The sequence below is a fragment of the Salvelinus namaycush genome, chromosome 10 (assembly GCF_016432855.1).
Source record: "Salvelinus namaycush isolate Seneca chromosome 10, SaNama_1.0, whole genome shotgun sequence".
NCBI lineage: Eukaryota > Metazoa > Chordata > Actinopteri > Salmoniformes > Salmonidae > Salvelinus > Salvelinus namaycush.
The window spans coordinates 9,634,536-9,659,821 of record NC_052316.1 but is presented as its reverse complement, the minus strand read 5'-3'; positions in this window follow the sequence as shown (position 1 = coordinate 9,659,821).

Here is a 25,286-nt window from a genome sequence, read left to right as displayed (position 1 = left end):
ACTTGGGCAGCGGCTCCACCTCAGCTGCAGCAGCAGGCTGGGTCTGGTCTCAGCAGAGACAATCTTGGCTGGCCGGTGTGCCCAGACAGGGGCAGCATGGCGGGGCTCCAGTGCTCTGGCCGGGGCCCAGTTGGTGCTTAATCACAGTGAGCGGTCAGCCTGCCTGTGCGGCCCTCCTTCGCCTTTCACAGCCAGCTGACATCACAAATACAGGGGGAGAGTCAGGGGAGTGGTGCTGGCTCACTCCTTCTATCCTCCCTCCCTCCTCTCTCTTTCAGCATGATCCACACCAACCGTGCAGGTGTGTAATCTTGAGCCAGGGACAGCGGCGGCTGGTGGCCCCAAATTGTGGGGAGGGGAGGGGGTTTGAATGTGAAGGGAAAGGGACTGGTGGATGAGGGGCAGGAGAGGGGAGGAGGTGGTGGTGGGTCAGGGGGACCTGCCAAGACCATGAGCACAGATCGTGTTGGAGAGGCAAGGCTGGAGCCTGCCAAAAGCTGGGTGACCAAGTCGCTCTCCAGACCCGCCGCATCTCTGTCACCAATGTGCCACTGTGGGTTGTGTGTGTGTGTGTGTGTGTGTGTGTGTGTGTGTGTGTGTGTGTGTGTGTGTGTGTGTGTGTGTGTGTGTGTGTGTGTGTGTGTGTGTGTGTGTGTGTGTGTGTGTGTGTGTGTGTGTGTGTGTATCATGTTGATGTAGGTATAAACAGAAATTGGGACAGAACCTTGTAAAGTGCCTCAGCAAGCACATGACAACTTGGCTGGGAAAGTAGCTATAACATAACAACCATCTTGGCTGACAGAAATGTGATCGCCTCAACTATTGTACTAATAGCTTGGGCTACACTGTGACACACACAACATTAGACAAGTAAGACAACACTAAATGTCTATAGCCTATGTATTAAAAAATTTTGGGACGAGACTACTGCTGAAAGTGCACGAATAAAAATGGGGCACCAATGGGACACAATAGAAACAAATCAAGTAGGTTGTAGAGCCTGGCAGATAACGCCTTAGATTAAGGGACACCAGTGATCTCCAACCTTTCCTGACTTAAGATCACTTTGAGTCAAAATGCAAGCCGAGATCTACCCCTCAGATTTGTTTTGAAACATGACTTAAAAAAACGTAAGCCTATTCATCTTGAACCAGTTAAAAACAGTTCTGTAGCAATGAGGTTTGTGCAGTAGACTATAGGCCCAGTACATCACCACTACATACTGGCTATGCTTGAATTGCTCTGCCAACTTTGTTATTCTCAGACCATTTTGAAATTCTATATTCTTCTAAAGCTAGGTACAGTATATGATCCCACTGGCAATAGATCATTTGTTGTATTACTTGTGAGACACAGCTGAGTGAGCATCATCATTTGATTGTATTGTATTTTTACTGGACTGATGGCTTGCATCTGATGGTCAGTCTGAGGGGAGGGACGGAGCAGAGGTGGGGCTGCCTCTCTCCCGACTCACCGACGGGTGAGTCACTCCCTTCCTCCGCTGAGGAAAGGGGACACAGTCTTCCAGCTGATGGCAAAACTCAAGTCGCACTGGATTATTTCTGCCTCATGCACCAATTCATGCTGTTACTCCTATATATACACACACACCTCGATAATAAAAAAATACACACCGGTATTAATAACAACGCAAGCTTATCGGAACACTTTGCTACTCCTTCATTCCAGCTGAAGTGCTGGTTGTAGCGTGCGTTTTATGACTTATGAAAGTGTTGAACAAAGTGTTGACAGTGCTGAATAACAACTTAAACATTAATTTACTCATAGAAACAGCAGCTCTTTGCTTGTGTTCGTTTCGTCTTTTTTTTCTCACAGTATCAACTTTGCTGTGCATCCGAGGCTTCTTTTTACAGTCTATAGGGGTCTACAGAGAATATGCAAACAGGGCAGAGGAAACGGCACAGTGATCTGAGCCTTCTGGGCCTGCCAGGTAAGCCGAGTTCTAACTTCAAACACATGAAATGGTTCAAAATGGGAACACTTTGCCTTTCCGGCGCTAGGGCTGCTTTTAAATCAAGTGGAACGGAAAAAAATATATAGGAACGCAAGGCTTTATCTTTGGGTTTTTTACAGAAATGTTTGGTGATCGACTAGGAATGCCTTGGAGACCACTGAGTTACACTTTCTAAATGGTTTGTCACTGAATGATTAGTTCATATACTTAGATTAGTTTGTATTAATCAGCTGTAAACATTCATTCATTTGTGTCATTTTAATGCCATTTGGTAATTTGGTCAAAGAACAAGTCCGAGAACAATTCATGTCAAAATGCTACAGTACATATAGCCAAGCATTATCAATCAATACTTAGAGCAACAAAGAATATAAAAACACAATGTACATTTATTTGAATTCAAACAGAAAATGATATAGCTCCAAACTAACCATTTGGGTATGAATATTTTTTTTTATTTTTTTGCAGATTGTAGTCTCAAACTTTCACAGAGACAACTGAACCAGGCGTAAGGACATTATACGTCTATCACCAACATGAGCAGCACAGCGGTCATGACCATGTGCATGTTTACTGCACTTATTTTTCATACTGCACGGTTGTGTCGATTAGATCTCATTGTATCACAATGCCGTTCAAGACAAAACATTAGGGAATGAGGTCTACTTTGAAATATTGGTCCTCTTCTGATTGAGTTTGCCTGGGATTTAAAATAGTGGAGCTACTGTTTGTAACACAAGGTGATGTGGCAAAGGCCATCGTGATGAAGAACCCTCGTGTCATGTCATAGTGATATAGTCCACAGCTGTGCCTTACTCTCCATGCTCTGGGGGCAGGCAGGAACCCAGAGCAAGGGATTCTGGGTAGGCAGAAGGAGGGCCCTGGCCGAGAGACGTTATCGCCCTGTCAACACGGGAAGATTGATCTAAGGCCGGACAGCCTCACATCAAACCACCTCTCATAAGCTCCAAAACAGACGGGTGGGGAAAGACGAGGGACGATCTGAACAACCCAAGAGCCCTTTAACTCTACTAAACCGGGAGGATAAAAAAAAGAAGAGGAGAATAATTAAAGAAAAAAAAAACATTCATGTGTACGTACATATGCAAATGAGTTTGGAAATGTCAAATTTGCATACATTTTCGTTGACCCCCGTTGCAGTCTCCCTCCCAGCGAAGGCTGGCTGCACCGATGACAGCTCGGCCATTGTCCAGACGCCCTGCTTTACATATCATAGTGGCCTCCCATCACCGCGGGTTACCCACGCCGCCCATCAGCGCCTGTCGTCACGGAAACAGAGCCTGATGTGAAGTGACAGCGGAGACAGCCCCGAATGACTGACTGACTGACTGACTGACCACGCAGGGAGAGAGAGGGAAGGAAGGAGAGGAAGAGAAGCAGAGGAGAGGGGATATGCTCAGGGCTTAGCTGAACTACACAATACAAAACATTTGATTTATGCTAACTTATTCATTAATTTAATCAATTAGTTGTTGACTGTTTATCAAAATAATACTGTATGGGTGTGGCCTGGAGCTGTGGTTGTTTTTGCGTGAGATTGTCTTCTTTGTCATATGTTTGTCTTGTCTGACTTCTGATGAGAGGTTGAACTCATGCATTGTTGACAGTGAGGGCTAAAAAAATATTGTCAAGCTAATATTTTAGACAGAGAGTGACAGACAATGTACCATGTACTGTGTCATGACATGTAAATAGTGCAAGTATAGAGCAACTGAAATGGTTGAGACCAAAACAGTGACTAATAATAGGTAAAATATTATATATATATATAGTGAGCATACTAAATGGGAGTTTGATTTGAAAAGTATACATTTTAATTTACATTTAAGTATCCAAGTATACAGGTAAGCGATGCAGTAGCTGTATGAATAATCGACACAATTATAATCATATGCAAAAATAAACCGGTTAGAAAATGTGATATGATTGACACAGCTTCTAAATTCTGTTCAGATACTTCCTTCAAGACCAGCAATGAACTGTAGGTTTCCCCCTGCTGGTGAGGATATAGAAGGCAGCAGCAGCACATTTTCCCAGCTTCAACAAACGTGAACAAATGAAAATAGCAATTGCAGATTCCTGTGGAGAAATCTGCAGTATGAGAAAACTTTGATATATGGATGTATACATTCCAAGCCCCTGACCCTTACTTAATTTAACAGAAAATATTATTTGTTCCCAAGTAAGTACTTTAAAATGTATGAGAAGAGATGTAGCCACAGCATTTGTAATTTAGATTTGATTAAATAAGTCCACATACATTTTAACCCTCCAACTCAGAGGCAGAGAATTTATCATCACAATTATTACATTTATTTGATTGTGCTTTTTGCCCCACCTCACATCACCAAAGTTAATTTAGGTCACGACATACCCGAGGACATAGAATTTGAACGCTCCAAATAGTTTAATAATGTTAAACTGCCATCCGACACAATCATTTGGCCCACCAGCATATCATCTTATTTAATGAGATGCCAAAAGGGTTCATTAGATTCAACCATGATATTTTATCATATATTATGACATTATAGGATATAGTAGACTATAGTAGCCTGACCTACACTCTATGTATTTGATACGTACCCCATTGATGAGGTTACAGAACTGTGAAACTGTTGTTCAGCTTTTCTGCTTATTTATACTAATATAAAAAAGGTTTAAATTAACAAATCACGTTATTTTTTATTTAAACATGGGATGGATTTTGTAATTTAATATTAAACATCAAAAAATATATATTTACAGTTAAAACATATTTTTTTGTAATATTTGTTAAATCTAACCATTCTTTAGATTCACAACAGTATGCTGTTATTCAAAACACAAAAACTATTTCCACAAATATAGCCCTAATGCCATTCTACTGTATACGTACCACAATAGATCCATAACATCAGAACCATTACCCATCAGCCTTCGCTATTCTTCTTCTTCTCTCTGGTGTGGCTGCGAGGTTGGGAGGAGGAAGTGAAGAGAGCGAAGGTAATTGTTCCTGACTGCTGCTGTGCTCACCTGAGGCTCGAGTCACTACTCGACATACTGAGCGTTTAGCAAGACTAACACATCTATTATACATACATGGAACTTAACAGGGAGATTGGGCACAGATGTTGCCAAAGATGCAGGTTAGTTTGTCAGTTGAATAGGCAGGTTATCTTAAAAGGACCAAACACCTTTATTTATTTATTTCTTAATTGGGCGTATTTTTGTGGCAGCTGCATATGGATATTGAAATCACACAAGCGCATACATTCACGCACAGCAAACACACACACACAAAGCAGTGTCCAGTATCTGGCAGTGAGATGCAGAGGGAGCCTAGGAGGGTCTGAGATGCAGCGGGAGCCGGACGAGGCCTGGATGGGGGATTGGAGGCTGAGGAGGATCCAGAGCTGTTGGCTGCAGTTGAAGACCTGGCTGTGAGCAGGGAAGGACAGAGACTAGATCTCACTGCACAAACACAGCCCCTCTCAGCTAGAGATGCACACACACATGCACTCACACGCACACTCATGCGCATGAGCGTGAATGGGCACTCACACATGCACACGCACACACACAGAGGGAGCTCCCTGCCAACCGCTCGCCACTGCCAGCCTGTCTGGCCACACTCACTCAAAGCCATTTTGTTTGTTGTTGTCACGTCACCATTTAAAAAATGGAACAGGAAGGAGGTTTTATGGGGGCATATGCCCCCACACACACACACACACGGGCAAGGAGCTTAGCTGACACAAGCTGGGCAGGTTCCCCCCTGTCATATGGCACTTCCACACAAAGCACATGTTCTTCTGAGAGACCAACAGTCACAACAACTCCACAGCCAAAGACAGGGCGCACGTCTTGAGTGGCGTTCAGAGCTCCTGCCATGTCATCGGGGTTTGACATGATGCGCAGAGGTGTCCCCTTTCACCGCAACCCCCTCCCTACACCCCCCCACTAAAGTTGGGGTCACCCATCTCACCCGTGCTCCCATTCACACCAGCGCCCGTATAATATGATGCCCACTATGATTGTTATGGATAATCTACTTGTAATCTACTATATGTCAAAATTGGCATCCTTTCATTACAGACATATCAATCATTGCATAAACCAATGAGAAAGTATATTAGGTTGTAGATATAATGTGCACATATTAGATATATGCAATAATAGTATACTGTACTGGTATTGACCCCCAGACATCATATGTAAGTGTTAATTTTTGTAATATGAAATATCAGCCATTTTTAATTACTTGAGCCAAGGACATCAATAATTTAAAAGGTCTGATAAATGTCTGATAAGACAGACGCTCACGCACACACCAAGAGCCATTAATCAGAGCCTTAAGTAGACACATTATATTCAGTCCCCTAATCTGTCTACCTGTCTATCTTTTCTGTCAATCTGTCTTTCTTTCTCTCTGTCCAGACGCTCCACCATGCTTCCCCTGTGCACCAGATTGCCAGGTCCCCTCTCTCTGCCACACATCAGTACCCAGCCTGCTGCCTGCTCCCCCAAGGATGGACCAACACCTGCTGTTGGCAGACACTACCTCCCCCCCTTCCCCGAACCCCACTTGCACCCCATCCCAGCCCCCCTTGCACTGTCTGTGAGCCACACAGCTCCAGGGTGAGCCACCGAGGGAGGGAGATGGGACACGGGAGAGACCCCCAGCCCCCCCATCCCCTCACCTCCTTTTTCAGCTCAACTGGCTCAAGGTTCTTCCTCTTCGTTGCCTGAAGCCCCCAGTGTTCCGTCCATATGGTTGGTGTTGCTTTATATTTTGTTGTCATGTTGGAATTACGGGCAGTCTGACCTGACCTGCATGCATTTGGGTGAAAGAGGTGAAACCAACCAGAGAAAAGAGAAAGGGGAAGAATAAACAGGGCATGTGGTGAAGACTCATCCATGCGCAGCAGTCAATGATCCCATCTCCTCATTGACTAATGGGACACATTATGGTGTAATAAGGCACCCATTAAGTGGGTTGAAGTTAAGAGTGAAGGCATGCTTGTTACTTAAAAGTAGCTGACCCAAGTTAGTTCTAACAGTTAAAGTATTTTAAGTCCCACGGGGTGTTTTAAGTATTTTACTGGGACAAAGTAACCCACTGGTCCTATAGGGTGATGGAAGGAAAATAAACGCTAACGCAATTCTTGTGTCCTTTTTAAACTAGGAGACAGGCAAGTGAGAGTTATCTTTCCTTATGAGAGCCTTGTTCTATGAATTGCCGGGAGGAAGGAATGAAAATTCACCCTCATATTATTATTCTTTTAATAATTCATACTATATTGCTGCCACTGAATCAATTTCGGGGCGTGAGGTATACTGCTGCCAATATTACCCACTCACTCGCAGTGTGTGTGTCCGAGACAGAATTATGGCTCAAGCTCTGTTAGGGGTGGGTCCTGTTTAGAGCTGGTGTCCAACGTGGATCTGTCAATCAAATGAAGCCCCTCTGGAAGCATGACCAAAGCAAGGGTTGTGGTCCAAGTCTAGCCCAGCAGGGAAGAGTGGTCAAGGACACAAAATCGGGGCCCGTGCCTCTTCACTGTACCAGCTTAAATACTTCTGCATCACTAATCCTCAAGCCGTCCGTCTCTGAACGTTTCTGTGGAAAAATCCAAAAGTGGAGGTAAAATATGTATCCGTCTTTGACAGGGACTTGACAGGGTTTTAGGAAGTTACAACTTGAGTCATTCTCTTCCAGAATTTGCTGAAAAGACAACCTTGCTGAGCAAATCGGAAGCGAAATTCTCTCCTGTCCAGGTGCACCGTTGCTCACTGTGTGCAGCAGTCCTGGGTTTGTGTTTATGTGCACACATAAGAATATGACCAGCCACACACTACCAAATAAGGAGAACTCAGACCTCTCTGGTTCTATTCTATTTTGGGGATCACGAGTGGTGCAGCGATCAACGGCACTGCATCTCAGTGCTAGAGGCATCACTAAAGACCCTGGTTCGATCCCGGGCTGTATCACAACCGGCCGTGATCGGGAGTCCCATAGGGCGGCACACAATTGGCCCAGCATCGTCCGGGTTAGGGGAGGGTTTGTAAATTGTAAATAAGAATTTGTTCTGCACTGACTTGCCTAGTTAAATAAAGGTATAAATAAATAATATAAAAAATATTCAGTGCTTAGTGTATGGAAGTGAGGCAAAAGAACATAGCCACTACATCCTTACTAAAGTCAATCGTAAAACACCCCACTAAGTGTGTAAGTCTCTTAAGGGCCAACATACCAGGAATTAAAGGTGCAATATGCAGAAATCACTCTGCCATTTCCTCAAATTCATATAGTTCGCCTAATTTCAGTTTATGTGACATTCTATCATCTAAACCGCTGTGAAATACATTTTCAAAACCCAAAATAATGTATGTTCAGCTGTTTGACGCTGGTGTAAAAACTGAAAGTAAAAGACGCAAAAACAAAACTTAAGAATGGGAAGCATAGAAATAGAGTACATAGAAAAAATATACTGTTTTCTTAGACTTGCTTTCAATGAGAATGACAGCTCTATAACTGACATTTCTTTGTGAATTTGGTCGGGTTGCCCAAAAGGTTACATATTCCAGCTCTAAAAGATAATTCAGAAATCCTCACCAAAAGAATCGAAATAGCTAACGAATGTCAAATACCACCAAAAACTCTATACTCCAGAGGTACAAGAAGCTAACAGAGAAAATACAAACATACTTCGAAAAAAATAAAACTCCCTGAAATGACAGACAATTGCTAGTAACACTGTCTGTGATTTAAGGCACACTTAACCAGCATGGCTACCACAGCATTCTGCAACGATACACCATCCCATCTGGTTTGGACTTTTGGGGACTATCATTTGTTTTGCAACAGGATAATGATCCAACACATCTCCAGGCTGTGTAAAGGCTATTTGACCAAGAAGGAGAGTGATGGAGTACTGCATCAGATGACCTGGCCTCCACAATCCCCCAACCTCAACCAAATTGAGATGGTTTGGGATGAGTCGGACCACAGAGTGAAGGAGAAGCAGCCAACAAGTGCTCTTCATATGGGGGAACTTCTTCAAGACTGTTGGAAAATAATTCCAGGTGAAACTGGTTGAGAGAATGCCAAGAGTGCGCAAAGCTGTCATCAAGGCAAAGGGTGGCTATTTGAAGAATCTCAAATATAAAATATATTTTCATTTGTTTAACACTTTTTTGGTTACTAAATGATTCCATGTGTTATTTCATAATTTGTATGTCTTCACTATTATTCTACAAGGTAGAAAATAGTAAAAATAAAGAAAAACCCTGGAATGAGTAGGTATTCTTAAACTTTTGACCACTGGTCCTCCGCTCTGATAAGTACCTCTTCAGAATTCTGAGAATAACAGCACTTGAACAGGGAGTGGCTTAAAACCACAAATAAGCAATTGGAACAAGCAATTAATCTACACTGCTCAAAACAATAAAGGGAACACTTAAACAACACAATGTAACTCCAAGTCAATCACACTTCTGTGAAATCAAACTGTCCACTTAGGAAGCAACACTGATTGACAATAAATTTCACATGCTGTTTTTGAGCAGTGTATATAGTAATAACTCATAGAATAAGAAACCAAATTACTCTATTTGAGATATGATGGGAAAACGTAATACAAAACAAATTGACAATATATTCTGAAATATTTATAGGCCCTAACAGGAGATGTGTATATTATACACTGCAAAAAAAAAAAAGGGAACACTTAAACAACACAATGTAACTCCAAGTCAATCACACTTCTGTGAAATCAAACTGTCCACTTAGGAAGCAACACTGATTGACAATAAATTTCACATGCTGTTGTGCAAATGGAATAGACAAAAGGTGGAAATTATAGGCAATTAGCAAGACACCCCCAATAAAGGAGTGGTTCTGCAGGTGGTGACCACAGACCACTTCTCAGTTCCTATGCTTCCTGGCTGATGTTTTGGTCACTTTTGAATGCTGGCGGTGCTTTCACTCTAGTGGTAGCATGAGACGGAGTCTACAACCCACACAAGTGGCTCAGGTAGTGCAGCTCATCCAGGATGGCACATCAATGCGAGCTGTGGCAAGAAGGTTTGCTGTGTCTGTCAGCGTAGTGTCCAGAGCATGGAGGCGCTACCAGGAGACAGGCCAGTACATCAGGAGACGTGGAGGAGGCCGTAGGAGGGCAACAACCCAGCAGCAGGACCGCTACCTCCGCCTTTGTGCAAGGAGGAGCAGGAGGAGCACTGCCAGAGCCCTGCAAAATGACCTCCAGCAGGCCACAAATGTGCATGTGTCTGCTCAAATGGTCAGAAACAGACTCCATGAGGGTGGTATGAGGGCCCGACGTCCACAGGTGGGGGTTGTGCTTACAGCCCAACACCGTGCAGGACGTTTGGCATTTGCCAGAGAACACCAAGATTGGCAAATTCGCCACTGGCGCCCTGTGCTCTTCACAGATGAAAGCAGGTTCACACTGAGCACATGTGACAGACGTGACAGAGTCTGGAGACGCCGTGGAGAACGTTCTGCTGCCTGCAACATCCTCCAGCATGACCGGTTGGCAGTGGGTCAGTCATGGTGTGGGGTGGCATTTCTTTGGGGGGCCGCACAGCCCTCCATGTGCTCGCCAGAGGTAGCCTGACTGCCATTAGGTACCGAGATGAGATCCTCAGACCCCTTGTGAGACCATATGCTGGTGCGGTTGGCCCTGGGTTCCTCCTAATGCAAGACAATGCTAGACCTCATGTGGCTGGAGTGTGTCAGCAGTTCCTGCAAGAGGAAGGCATTGATGCTATGGACTGGCCCGCCCGTTCCCCAGACCTGAATCCAATTGAGCACATCTGAGACATCATGTCTCGCTCCATCCACCAACGCCACGTTGCACCACAGACTGTCCAGGAGTTGGCGGATGCTTTAGTCCAGGTCTGGGAGGAGATCCCTCAGGAGACCATCCGCCACCTCATCAGGAGCATGCCCAGGCGTTGTAGGGAGGTCATACAGGCACTGAGGTACTGAGCCTCATTTTGACTTGTTTTAAGGACATTACATCAAAGTTGGATCAGCCTTTAGTAGGGTTTTCCACTTTAATTTTGAGTGTGACTCCAAATCCAGACCTCCATGGGTTGATAAATTTGATTTCCATTGATAATTTTTGTGTGATTTTGTTGTCAGCACATTCAACTATGTAAAGAAAAAAGTATTTAATAGGAATATTTCATTCATTCAGATCTAGGATGTGTTATTTTAGTGTTCCCTTTATTTTTGTGAGCAGTGTATATACTGTACATACATATACATCTCTACAGTGCATTCGGAAAGTATTCAGACCCCTTGACTTTTTCAAAATGTTGTTACGTTACAGAGTTATTCTCAAATGGATGAAATGGTTTTGTTTTTCTCATCAATCTGCACACAATACCCATAATAACAAAGCAAAAACACGTTTTTAGAATTTTTTGCAAATTTATTTGAGCAAAAATATGACATTTGCATAAGTATTCAGACCCTTTACTCAGTAATTTGTTGAAGCACCTTTGGCAGCGATTACAGTCTCAAGTGGGTATGACGGTATGGGTATGGGTATGGGTATGACGCTACAAGCTTGGCACACCTATATTTGGGGAGTTTCCACATTCTTCTCTGCAGATCCTTTCAAGCTTTGGCAGGTTGGATGGGGAAGGTCTCTGCACAACTATTTTCAGGTCTCTCCAGAGATGATCGATCGGGTTCAAGTCCAGGCTCTGGCTGGGCCACTCAAGGACATTCAGAGACTTGTCCCAAAGCCACTCCTACGTTGTCTTGGCTGTGTGCTTAGGGTCGTTGTCCTGTTGGAAGGTGAACATTCTCCCCAGTCTGAGATCCTGAGCGCTCTGGAGCAGGTTTTCATCAAGGATATCTCTGTACTTTGCTCCTTTCATCGTTCCCTCGATCCTGACTAGTCTCCCAGTCCCTGCCACTGAAAAACATCCCCACAGCATGATGCTGCGACCACCATGCTTCATTGTAGGGATAGTGCCAGGTTTCCTCCAGATGTGACGCTTGGCATTCAGGCCAAAGAGTTCAATCTTGGTATCATCAGACCAGAGAATCTTGTTTCCCATGGTCTGAGAGTCTTTAGGTGCCTTTTGGCAAACTCGATGCGGGCTGTCATGTGCCTTTTACTAAGGAGTGTCTTCCGTCTGGCCACTCTACCATAAAGGGCTGATTGGTGGAGTGCTGCAGAGATGGTTGTCCTTCTGGAAGGTTCTGCCATCTCCACAGAGGAACTCTAGAGCTCTGTCAGAGTGACCATCGGGTTCTTGGCCACCTCCCTGACCAAAGCCCTTCTTCCCCGATTGCTCAGTTTGGCCGGGCGGCCAGCTCTAGGAAGAGTCTTGGTGGTTCCAAACGTCTTCCATTTAAGAATGATGGAGGCCACTGTGTTCTTGGGGACCTTCAATGCTGCAGAATTTTTTTGGTACCCTTCCCCAGATCTGTGCCTTGACATAATCCTGTCTCGGAGCTCTACGGACAATTCCTTCAACCTCAAGGTTTGGTTTTGCTCTGACGTGCACTGTCAACTGTGGAACCTTACATAGACAGGTGTGTGCCTTTCCAAATCATATCCAATCAAAGTTTTCGCTTTGTCATTATGGGGTATTGTGTGTAGCATAAGGCTGCAACGTAACAAAATGTGGATAAAGTCAAGTGGTCTGAATACTTTCCGAATGCACTGTACACACACACACACACACACACACACACACACACACACACACACACACACACACACACACACACACACACACACACACACACACACACACACACACACACACACACACACACATACACACACACACACACACACACTGAAGAAAAATATAAAACACAACATTTCAAGTGTTGGTCCCATGTTTCATGAGCTGAAATAAAAGATCCGAGATATTTTCCATTCACACGAAAAGCTTATTTCTCTCAAAGTTTGTGCATAAATGTGTTTACATCCCTGTTAGTGAGCATTTATCCTTTGCCAAGATAATCCATCCACCTGACAGGTGTGGCATATCAAGAAACTGATTAAACATCATGATCATTACAGAGGAGGGTGCTGGGGACAATAAATGTCCACTCTAAAATGTGCAGTTTTGTCACACAACACAATGCCACAGATGTCTCAAGTTGAGGGAGTGTGGAATTGGCATGCTGACTGCAGGAATGTCCACCAGAGATGGTGCCAGATAATTTAATGTTAATTTCTCTACCATAAGCCACCTCAAGCGTTGTTTTTGAGAATTTAGCAGTACGTCCAACCCGGCCTCACAATTGCGGACCACATGTATGGCGTTGTGTGGGCGAGCAGTTTACTGATGTCAACATTGTGAACAGAGTGCCCCATGGTGGCGGTGGGGTTATGGTATGGGCAGGCATATGCTACGGACAATGAACACAATTGCATTTTATCGAGATACCGTGACGAGATCCTGAGGCCCATTGTTGTGCCATTCATCCTTAGCCATCACCTCATGTTTCAGCATGATAATGCACAGTCCCATGTCGCAAGGATCTGTACACAATTCCTGGAAGCTGAAAATGTCCCAGTTCTTCCATGGCCTGTATACTCACCAGACATGTTCCCCATTGAGCATGGCGGGAACTTGACAGCTAGTTCCAGTTCCCGCCTGTGTCTCGCAACTTCTCACAGCCATTGAAGAGGAGTAGGACAACTTTTCACAGGCCACAATCAACAGCCTGGTGAACTCTATGCGAAGGAGATGTGTCTTGCTGAATGAGGCAAATGGTGGTCACACCAAATACTGCCTGGTTTTCTGATCCATGGCCCCTACCTTTGGTTTTTAAAGGTATCTGTGACCAACAGATGCATATCTGTATTCCCAGTCATGTGAATTCCATAGATTAGAGCCTAATGCATTTATTTCAATTGACTGATTTCCTTATATGAACTCTAACTCAGTAAAATCTTAGAAATTGTTGCATGATGCATTTATTTTGTTCAGTATATACACACACACACACACACAGACACACACACACACACACACACACACACACTGAACAAAAATATAAACGCACCGTGCAACAATTTCTAAGATTTAGTGGGGTCAGCCTTTTAGCTGGCCTGAACAGTTACAGTACATTGATTGCGCACAGATATCTTCAAGTCACTTGTCCAGATATATCATTGTATCATATAAATTATACAAATGTTTTGTGTTGAGGTAGCTTAAAAAATGTTCAGAGCCAAGGGGACTTTTTAAAGTTACCTCAAAAAAAAAGTATGATTGATGGTATACAATGATATATCTGGACAAGTGGCATGAAGATATCTGTGCCCAATCAATGTACTGTAACTGTTCAAGGCAGCTAAACGGCTGACCCCACTAACACAGTAATGTATCCCGTATAAAGAGAGCTATGAGGAGTGTAGTTCTGATAGTGCTGATCCATGCTAATGTGAGCGCCAAGGCCTGTAGAACCCTATGGTAGAACCAGAGGGACAGCTACAGTCCAAAGCTGAGGCTAATAGAGCAAACTACTGCAGTTCCACTTGACAGCGCTCGTTAATTATCTTGTTTAAACACTTATTACCCAGCATCTGTCTGTCTACATACGCGCACACCCTCCCAGCAACAGGGGGGCACCGAGAACAAAAAGAGTTCCTCCTTCGGTAAAGCCCATTCTCATGTATGCCTTTATAGCACTGCAACGCCACATTACATGGTTTGGATACGAGAACAATCAGGAGTTATGTTTTTTGGTTCGATATCTGATGTGTAACACTGATTGTGCGATTTGAATTGTTTTCAACGTGCCACTCATTTTGAAGGCGTTGTCACAGAAGGAGAGGCGTGGATATGAGATGGACTGCTTAGAGAGGACAAGCTTGGGCTAATGAGTGTAATTAAAAGGACATACTAATGACTGTGTGTCCTCCGGTGACACAGCGGAAGTCCCCAGGTCCATTAATGACTATTAATCTCTGGTAATCAGCGCTGCCGTCGCAGAGGCCAGGACAGCCCCTGTGCAGCCTATTCTCGCAGCAGTTAGCTAGCACAGCTAAGCATGGAGGAGGCCATATTGGAGTCCCCACCAAACAGGAGGTGCAAACCAAAGCACAGGGCCCTTATTCTACATGTCAGAGGCATGTTTGTTCTACATTATATATTTCTATCTGAATGTTCCACAACGTTGTGCCCTGCTGAATAGGCCCTTCCTGGTTTTACTCCCAACTGTATTCATTTACATTTTAAACATGCATGACCTGGAATGGACGTGGACGGGGTGTTAACCGTAGAGCTACAGAGCACGGTCTGGAGGGCAGGCAGGGGCTCGGACCATTTTGAATACAACTGCTCGTGGCTCGGTTCCAGGTCTCATGAAAACAGCCGTGTCTATACAGCATACCAACGAACAGCCTTGGGCCACAATGGCTGTACTGTACATGGTCAATGGGTGAACTATCCTCTGTGACGGTGTTTTTAACATAGCTACATCTTAATATGATCATGTACAATGACTTTAACTTGCACCTTTGATGTAGAGAATGTGTATTTCTGTATGTACTTGCTGTATTATGTGTATTAAAGAAACAAAGTACATTGGCCAAAGATATTATACAACTGCACATTTTGGACTATGTTCTTTCTTTTGATATGAGAAGGAGCTGTAGACCAGTGTTGCAACTGGACTCCAATTCAGTCCCTTGTGTGTCCTTCTGGAATAGACAAATAATGTTGTATGTCAACCACACCAAGAAAACACATCCTCACTGCACTGCCCTGACCACTGTAACACTGGCATGACATCAACGCCTCACATTAACATTTGGCATTCTGGCACTGTTTATATGGGGTAAACAGAAACATGGCTGGCGAGAGAGGATCTTAAGGATCAGATTTCAGGACTTGGGCTGGCACTGGCCCTCATTAGACCCTGGCTCTGGTCCTCCCACCCTGGCCTGGTCCAGCACCCACCACCCTCGACCCTCCCACCCAGCCTCCTGCCCTCAGACCTCGAGGGCCTCCAGGAGAAGTCAGCCAGGCTCTAGGGAAACTCTCCAGGCCTCCTGGACCGAGCCATGGGTTCTTTCAGGCCACTGACCCTGAACTGTACAGTATGTAGCCAACAACCAGCACGAGAACATTCACAGTGCACACTAGTTTCGCCTTACCCTGTTGTGTCTGGGCTTCATCTCTTCTCATTGACTCATCCATATACTCTTCCTATTTGTCTTATTGGCATTCACATTGGGGTAAAAACAGTGACATTGACGAAATATGTGAATGACAAAAATGACAATGAACGGCACCGAATGGAAAAATGAAATGCAGAGGTACAATATGTTGGCGGATCGGATTAAAAAGCGGAATCAGGCAGAAAGAGGAGAAAGAGTTGCCAGAACAAGCTTTATGAACATTTCTAAAAATGGGACAATGGTGGCCCTTACCAGGCGATATTAGGACTACTTCATCCTCTGGGTTTTGGATGTGAAAAGGTGTTTTGTGTAACAGTCGCAGTATCAGGGCATGCAGAGGGCTCTGTAATTCCCTCTCGAGGGACGTCGCTTTCCCCGGCTCCGGCAAGGCCAGCGTGACTGCCAGACTGCTCGGCTTGTCTGTTAATCTCCGCTCACTGGAAAGGGAATGGTATGGACCACGCTGCCAACACACAAGGCAGGCTGCAGATGGCAACACTTCCACGAGACATCTTCTGTTTCTTCTTTTTGGCCCGCTCTTCTCCAAACTCACACTGTCTTGGTTATTTACATTGAGAGCTACAATGCTGTGCCGTTTCCATATCACGCTACACTCTCCACAGAGAATATTTATGCTATTGAGGGAGTTGTGCCTGAGTGTTTACGTGTGTGTTCGCGCACACTAGTGTTTATATATATATATATATATGAGTCTGTGTGTGCGAAAATCACCACTCCAAACTAAGAAAAGAATATGGACATCAATAAAAAGGTAGAGCTAAAAAGAGATGTTAGCCCAAGAGAGACCACGCCGATGGTCGGCCAACACAAAGAAGTTGCTGAAGCTTGCATGCCTCTACTGGGCGTAAGTCGGAGCCTGGAGAAGGACATCTGCTGGGTTTGGTGAACATATGTTTCCATGGTTCTGTGTTTCCTAAATGAAAAAAAGTGATGTCCCTCCAATTGTACGCATAGAAAAGACACGGCATAAAAATACTTTTCCTGTTTTGTGTTTCATATTTTGATATGATAACCAAGCCCTTCCAAAAACGGAACTTCTCAGAAGGGGAGAACATACTGTTAGGAGGATGAGGCTTGGCTGGGGATACACATGTACTGGTTTCTCGCACAATTATCTCCCACAATCATCTGGAATCACCTCAACATTTTGTTCAGTACTAGTCAAAATGCAATTGTAGTTCATTAATTACTAATCCTGAAGCTAAAAATAATATAATGATAAACACATGATCAGAATTCTAATTACTTTAGAATGTTATCAAAGCAATGCTTAGAATATTCTGTGATCATCTAAATTACAATGATACCAGCCTGGATAATGACATTAACCCCAATTCAGAGCACAGAACCTGTTTCTATCAGAGTGCATCTTTGGGTTATGTTTACCTCCAGCACACAGTGGTTGGCCACAGTGTCCAGCCAGTGCAGCGTGAAGTCCCTCGCTAAAGTGGTTAGCACGCCGATGTGATTCGCAATGGCAGAAGGCATGGGAGCGCTGAGCCTTACTATAGGCAGATCAAATTAATTATGCTAAACAGCAGTAACGGGAGATGGGCACAGCAGCATTGTTTCCTTCTGATAGCTAGGCGCTGGGGGTCGGGCCAGGGGAGCTGCTCAGGCGGACCATGGGGCGCTGGATAATTTAGAGTGTGTGTCAAATCAAAATCATCAAATAACATTTTATTTGTCACATGCCTTGTAAATAACAGGTGTAGACTCTCAGTGAAATGCTTAATTACGGGCCCTTCCCAACAATGCAGAGTCTGCGCCTAGGAAAGGGACCTGCACTGCCACTTCACTCTCATAGACCAACCTAAGGGTTACTGAGATGTCAGTGTCATGGCCAAAGATGAGACACTGGGATGGGACGCTTGAAAAACATGCAAACGATGTAAAAATGTCAAGGTAGAGCCACAAACTTCCTCCAATACGCATTTCTCATGTCATGTGATTATGTGGAGGGGCCTTCAAAGTAAGGACCTATCTCCACTATTTTATTACTTACAGTAAGCGGTATTACCTGTTTATGTAGCTTAGTTCTTGGCTTCATTTTGGGCTTGCATGAGCGAGAAGAGAGAAATAGAGAGATCACCTTCAATCCCCCACATTGTCCTTTGTGTCCCTGTCCTACTACTCCCTCCCTCAAAAGTCTCTCTTTTTCCTCACTTACAGCCCATTTTTCTTTCAGCACTTAATCTCGCTGGCAATCCCCACAGCCAAAACCTTATATCACGTTGTGCTCCTATAGTGGGGATTTTCAGTTAATGTCCCCATTCATCAAGTCAGTATGGTGTAATTCTGGATGTCCCTGTTCTAAGGGGGGAATCATTCTCAAGTAGTGATTTATGGTCACCACGTTGTTTTCTTGCTTACCTTTCAACACCTATGCATTGTCTGAATACCAAATACACAAACCCACCTTAGTAAAGCAATGCAATCTCTAATGTATATCAACAAAACTTGTAATAAAGTTACTTCAACAATCAATGACTGGTCCGATAACAAAAGACGATTTCTCTGTATTGTCACAGAGACGGACAGGCTAATTTGGTCTGCTGAACATAAGCCATACCTCTAAATGTAAATGAAAGCCACCTGGTCAGACTAACCATTGAAGCAGCCTTGAGAGAGGATTTCAAAGGTAGGAGGAATAAATGCAAGCTTTCATGTAACTGACTCAAGGGAGTGCAGGTATTTTGTGAAGTTCAGTTTCAGTCACTAATCTGCAGTCACAACAATGGGGCCATTATGTGAGAAGGGGGAAGTTTAATAAGCAACCCTCAACCCCCCCCCCCCCCCCCCCCTCCAAAAAAAGGCATAGATGTAATAATTATTGGCTTCTTCATTAAAGGAGATATAAAGTTGTCCTATTATTTTCATTATGACCAATAGTAACCTATGCCTTACCGTACTTCCCTTTCCTGTGCTCTATTCAGTTATATTATGATGGACGCAAGAAGATGCCAGCATACTGAATGATAATGATGTATTTCAGATTAAAGGGATTTTTATACAATATTTTTTTAGAAATACATGCAATTTAAATTCAATCAGTATTACCAAGGTAAATAAGACATAGCCTAATATTTTTTATAATAATTGTATTTTATCATGTTAATTACTTTTAGATGTTCGTCTGATTCCCCCCCCCCCCCCCCCCCCACCTGTGTAGTTTCTGTTTCTCGCCGTAGTTGTACGAGGCCTAAAACATTCGACTGTATAGTTATTTTGCCAATATTTTCATTGAAATAACACACCAATTTTAAACGATTTAGATTGGCCTATATGTTCAGCACTTTCGAAATGTACAGCGACATAATTCAGAACATGGGCCGTTCTTAGTGTTCTCCCTGTATACCAAGTCAGAACCGTAAGATAAATAAAGGGGGCATATAAGCAGACAATGAAAGCTCTTAAAATATTCGATGATTACATTTATCAAAAACGGGTTATAGGCTACATGTGCACCACCAAGTCAGAACAGTAGGCAAAATTAAGTGGAGAAAATAGACCGAATTATTAGGGTGAGGCACATGGGCCACTAACAGCTTACTACACAACAAACACTTAGTATTACTATGTTAGCTACAGTATACACATCTCCCTGGCATATACATCATTTATGCAGCAGCATACAAGACATTTTTGGACTCACCTTGTTGTGCTGTGCTCACTTGAACAGGAAGGTGGCACGGTGGTCTTTCGTGGGCAAATTTTGTCATCAAAGTCTGGCATTCTTTGGATTTATGGTGCTTTCAAGACAACTGGGAACTGGTTGAATCATGATGACTTCAGTGGTCTTCAGGTCGTAGCTCTAGAAAGAGGCCAAAGTTCGAGTTGGATAAAAGTTCAACACGTATTTTCCCAGTCGTAGTTCATTTTTCCCAGAGTTCCCAGTTGTCTTGAACTCACTAAAGTCAGATTTTACATTTCCGAGTTTCTTCATTGACAGCATGGCCAATGTTGAATGGTTATCATTTTAAACTAGGAAAAGAGACCCTTAATCTTAGACTTGGGACCACACAGCCACTCCACTGAATAGCAGGCTAATGATTGCTTTGCAATGCTTGCAGTTAGCCACTAATTTCTTCCAAACCACTCATTGTTGAATTTGCGATTTCCAACTTGTTGTGTAATGTTTATGTCCAATGGCCGATGAGCACCGATACGTTTTATCTATATTTTCTCTTCATTATTTCTCTTCATATGACAGGATTAAAAATGATTTGCCAGTAGATTGTCGACTTCATTCATGATGATGACTGCTAGCTAAGATTTTGAAAGTAAAAGCTACTGTAGATATAACGTGATTTGACGTAATTTTATCTGTGGCCAATGACCTTGAGCATTCTTGTATGGGTACTTCTAATGTAACTCTATGCCGGCACCCAAGGGACTTGAATTTTCGAGCTGTACCTTTAGACTTGGTGGTGACGTGGTGTCCCCATGAGTAACAGAACACTGAGCCAATCACGGCGCAACGCTCCATATTTTCTGCTGGCTTGCCCCACCACCACAGAAAGCACTGAGCTAGGCTGAAACGCCTGCATTTTGGAGCTGCCTTACTCAAGAAAACAAAACAGAGACCATGTTTGTATACGGCTTTATTAACTCAATTATATATATATTTTTTACATTGTTTACAAAGGGATATGTGATAGGTATTAATGCCAAAAAAAGCACACACACAAAAAAATTGTTGCAAAAAGATGTGGGGTGTAACGGTAGTCCTCCTCCTCTTCATCCGAAGAGGAGGAGCATGGATTGAACCAAGGCGCAGCGTTGTGAAATGACATGATTTATTTAAGACACGACAAAACAACGAAGACAAAAAACGAACTATACTTGAAATAACTAACAAAATAACAAAACGAATGTAGACAGACCTGGACGACGAACTTACATGAAACACGAAGAACGCAATAACAGGAAAACTGACTACACAAAAACCGAACGAACAAACATACCGAGAACAGTCCCGTGTGGCGTAACATACAGACACTGACACAGGAGACAACCACCCACAAACAAACAGTGTGAAAACACCTACCTTAATATGACTCTCAATCAGAGGAAATGAAAAACACCTGCCTCTAATTGAGAGCCATATTAGGTCACCCTTTAAACCAACATAGAAACAGAAAACATAGACTGCCCACCCAAACTCACGTCCTGACCAACTAACACATACAAAACTAACAGAAAACAGGTCAGGAACGTGACATAACCCCCCCCCTTAAGGTGCGAACTCCGGGCGCACCAGCACAAAGTTTAGGGGAGGGTCTGGGTGGGCATCTGACCACGGTGGTGGCTCAGGCTCTGGGCGAGGTCCCCACCCCACCATAGTCAATCCCAGCTTACGTCTCTCCCTCAGAATGACCACCCTCTTACTCCACCCACCTAATATACCGGGTAACATCAAAATAAGGGACAGCTCCGGGACAAGGTAGCTCAGGACAGATAGGTAGTTCAGGATAGAGAGGTAGCTCAGGATAGAGAGGTAGCTTAGGATAGAGAGGTAGCTCAGGATAGAGGGGCAACTCCGGACTGAAGGGCAGCTCCGGACAGAGAGACAGCTCTGGACTGAGGGGCAGTTCTGGATACATGGCAGCTCCGGACTGAGGGACAGCTCATGGTTGGCTGACGGCTCTGGACGCTCATGGCTGGCTGACGGCTCTTGACGCTCATGGCTCGCTGACGGCTCTGGACGCTCATGGCTGGCTGACGGCTCTGGACGCTCATGGCTGGCTGACGGCTCTGGACGCTCATGGCTGGCTGACGGCTCTGGACGCTCATGGCTGGCTGACGGCTCTGGACGCTCATGGCTGGCTGACGGCTCTGGACGCTCATGGCTGGCTGACGGCTCTGGACGCTCATGGCTCGCTGACGGCTCTGGCAGATCCTGTCTGGTTGGCGGCTCTGGCAGATCCTGTCTGGTTGGCGGCTCTGGCAGATCCTGTCTGGTTGGCGGCTCTGGCAGATCCTGACTGACGAATGGCTCTAGCGGCTCCTGACTGACTAACGGCTCTGACGGCTCGGGACAGACGGGCGGCTCTAATGGCTCGGGACAGACGGATGGCTCAGACGGCGCTGGGGAGACGGATGGCTCAGACGGCGCTGAGGAGACGGATGGCTCAGATGGAGCCTTCAGAGCCGTCCGCCAGACAGGAGCCGCCAGAGCCTTCCGCCAGACAGGAGCAGCCAAAGCCTTCCGCCAGACAGGATCAGCCAAAGCCTTCCGCCAGACAGGACCTGCCAGAGCCGTCCAGCCAGGACCTGCCAGAGCCGTCCAGCCAGGACCTGCCAGAGCCGTCCAGCCAGGACCTGCCAGAGCCGTCCAGCTAGGACCTGCCAGAGCCGTCCAGCCAGGACCTGCCAGAGCCGTCCAGCCAGGACCTGCCAGAGCCGTCCAGCCAGGACCTGCCGTCCCTCAGCCCGGAGCTGCCGTCCCTCAGCCCGGAGCTGCCGTCCCTCAGCCCGGAGCTGCCCCTTATCCCGGTGCTGCCCCTTATCCCGATGCTGCCCCTTCATTTAGGTGGGTTTAGTTGGAGGGTGGTCATTGGGAGGGGGATACGGAAGCGGGGAGTGACTATGGTGGTGTGGGGACAGCGTCCAGAGCCGGAGCTGCCACCGTGGACAGATGCCCACCCAAACCCTCCCCTTGAGGTTGAGTTTTGCGGCCGGAGTCCGCATCTTGGGGGGGGGTAATGTCACGTTCCTGACCTTGTTTTCCTTTTGTATAGTTGTGTTTAGTGGGTCAGGACGTGAGCTGGGTGGGCAGTCTGTGTTTGTTCTATGTTAAGTGTCAGGTTTAATTGACCTTGTATGGCTCTCAATCAGAGGCAGGTTTTTTCGTTTTCCTCTGATTGAGAGACATACATAGGGAGGTTGTTTCACATTGTTTGTCGTGGGTGGTTGTCTTCCGTGTCAGTGTATGTTCGCACCACACGGGACTGTTTCGTTGTCGTTAGTATATGTAGTCTGTTCCTGTTCGTGCGTTCTTCATGTTTTATGTAAGTTCTCTCGTTCAGGTCTGTCTACGTCGTTTTTGTTGTTTTGTAATATTATCAAGTGTTCTTCGTGTGTTTAGTTTCGTCTTGTAAATAAAGTTCATTATGTCATCATACCTCGCTGCAAATTGGTCTTCCGATCCCTCTCTCCTCTCCTCGTCCGAGGAGGAGGAGGAACTAGAGTTTCGTTACATGGGGCTCTAAACATCCTATGAATGACGGACCACCACTGACTGCAACAGAAGAAACGGAATCTGACTAATGAATTGTTGACTTGTGACGTTTCACCGCAGGTTTTTCTCCTTTGGGTGATTCCTCACAAACCAACAACAATTTGTATTTGTTTCCCATTTTATCCACAGGTCTTTTTGAAGGAAGGAATGTGGATATAGATTTGACATGTATCTAACGCATAATTAAGAAATAATTAAATAATGAATTACAAAGCAAATATTGGTGTAATATGAAGCTTCAACACTTGTTCTGTAATATGAGTATTTTGATTTCAATAACAATTGTCTCACATTCATTTATGAATATAGAAAAATATAAACATGAATATTTTAAATATAACATTTTTGATTTGGCTAATCTTCAATATATTGTTAAAGATAATATACTCTAGGGCAGTGGTCACCAACCAACCTTTTCTGAGTCAAGATCACTTTGAGTCAAAATGCAAGCTGAGATTTTTTTTTAACGTGACTTAAAAAAACATAAGCCTATGCAACATTAACCTATTAATAACAGTACTGTAGCAATGAGGTTTGTGCAGTAGGATATAGGCCCAATATATTATCACCACATATTGGCTTTGCTTGAATTTGCCCTGCCAATGCATTGTTTTTCGGACCATGTTTTTAAATTATTTCACTATTTGAGGTAGGCTGTATGATCACACCAGTAATAGATCAGTTGTATTACTTGTCAGGCACAGCTGAGGTGAGCTACATTTACATATTTTACTGGTGCCTGCATCTGATGGTCAGTCTCAGTGGAGGCAGAGATCAGGAGGAAAATAGGGTCCGCCTCTCAATGTCCCTCTGCTGACACTGACCAAAAAGGGACACCGTCATCCAGCTGATGGCATAACTTGAGTCACACCACATTATTTCCACCTCATGCACAAATTCATGTTATTATTCCTATGAACAGAAAAAGTGAAATATTTATTGGTATTAAAAAAGACCCAAACCGCTAATAATAACGCAAGCCTATCAATACACTTTCCTAATCATTCATTACAGCTGCAGTGTTGGTTGTAGCGTGAGTGGAAGTAGGAAGAACATGTTTTTTATAACCTATAAAAGTGTTGAATAAAAAGTGTTGACGGCGCTGAGTAAGAACTTAAACATGAACTCACTCATAAAAACAGCAGCTCTTTGCTGTATTCGTTGACAGTCTCTCTCTAGTCATGGTTTTAAACGTTTTGAAATCTCACAGTATCAACTTTGCTGTAGCTTTCTTTTATGCCTGCTACTTTACTGCAGACACGGTAATCTGAGCCATCTGATTGGCCAGCGGTAGACCTATAGTGCACTTGATTTGCTCTCCGGGCCCGCCGGGAAGGCAGCGTTTGAATCTTCAGACTTAAGAAATCGTTCAAAATGGGAACATTTCCCCTACCCGGTGCACAGGGCAGCTGAATCAAGTGCACCTACCACCAACAGCGCGAGACAAATAAAAAAATAGTAGGAATGCAAGGCTTTATCTTTGGGGTTTTTACAGAAATATTTGGCGATCGACTAGGAATGCCTTGGAGATTGACGATTTGTTGGTGACCACGGCATATCAAAGTTCCAGAGTGGGAATTTTAATTAATTATTTCTCAGTTTTGCTTTAAAAAAAGTTTTAGAACACCTACTCATTCAAGGGTTTTTCTTTGTTTTTACTATTTTCTACATTGTAAAATAATAGTGAATACATAAACTATGAAATAACACACATGGAATCATGTAGTAACCAAAACAGTGTTAAGCAAATCAATATATATTTTATATTTGAGGTTCTTCAAATAGCCACACTTTGCCTTGACAGCTTTGCACACTCTTGGCATTCTCTCAGTCAGCTTCATGAGGTAGTCAC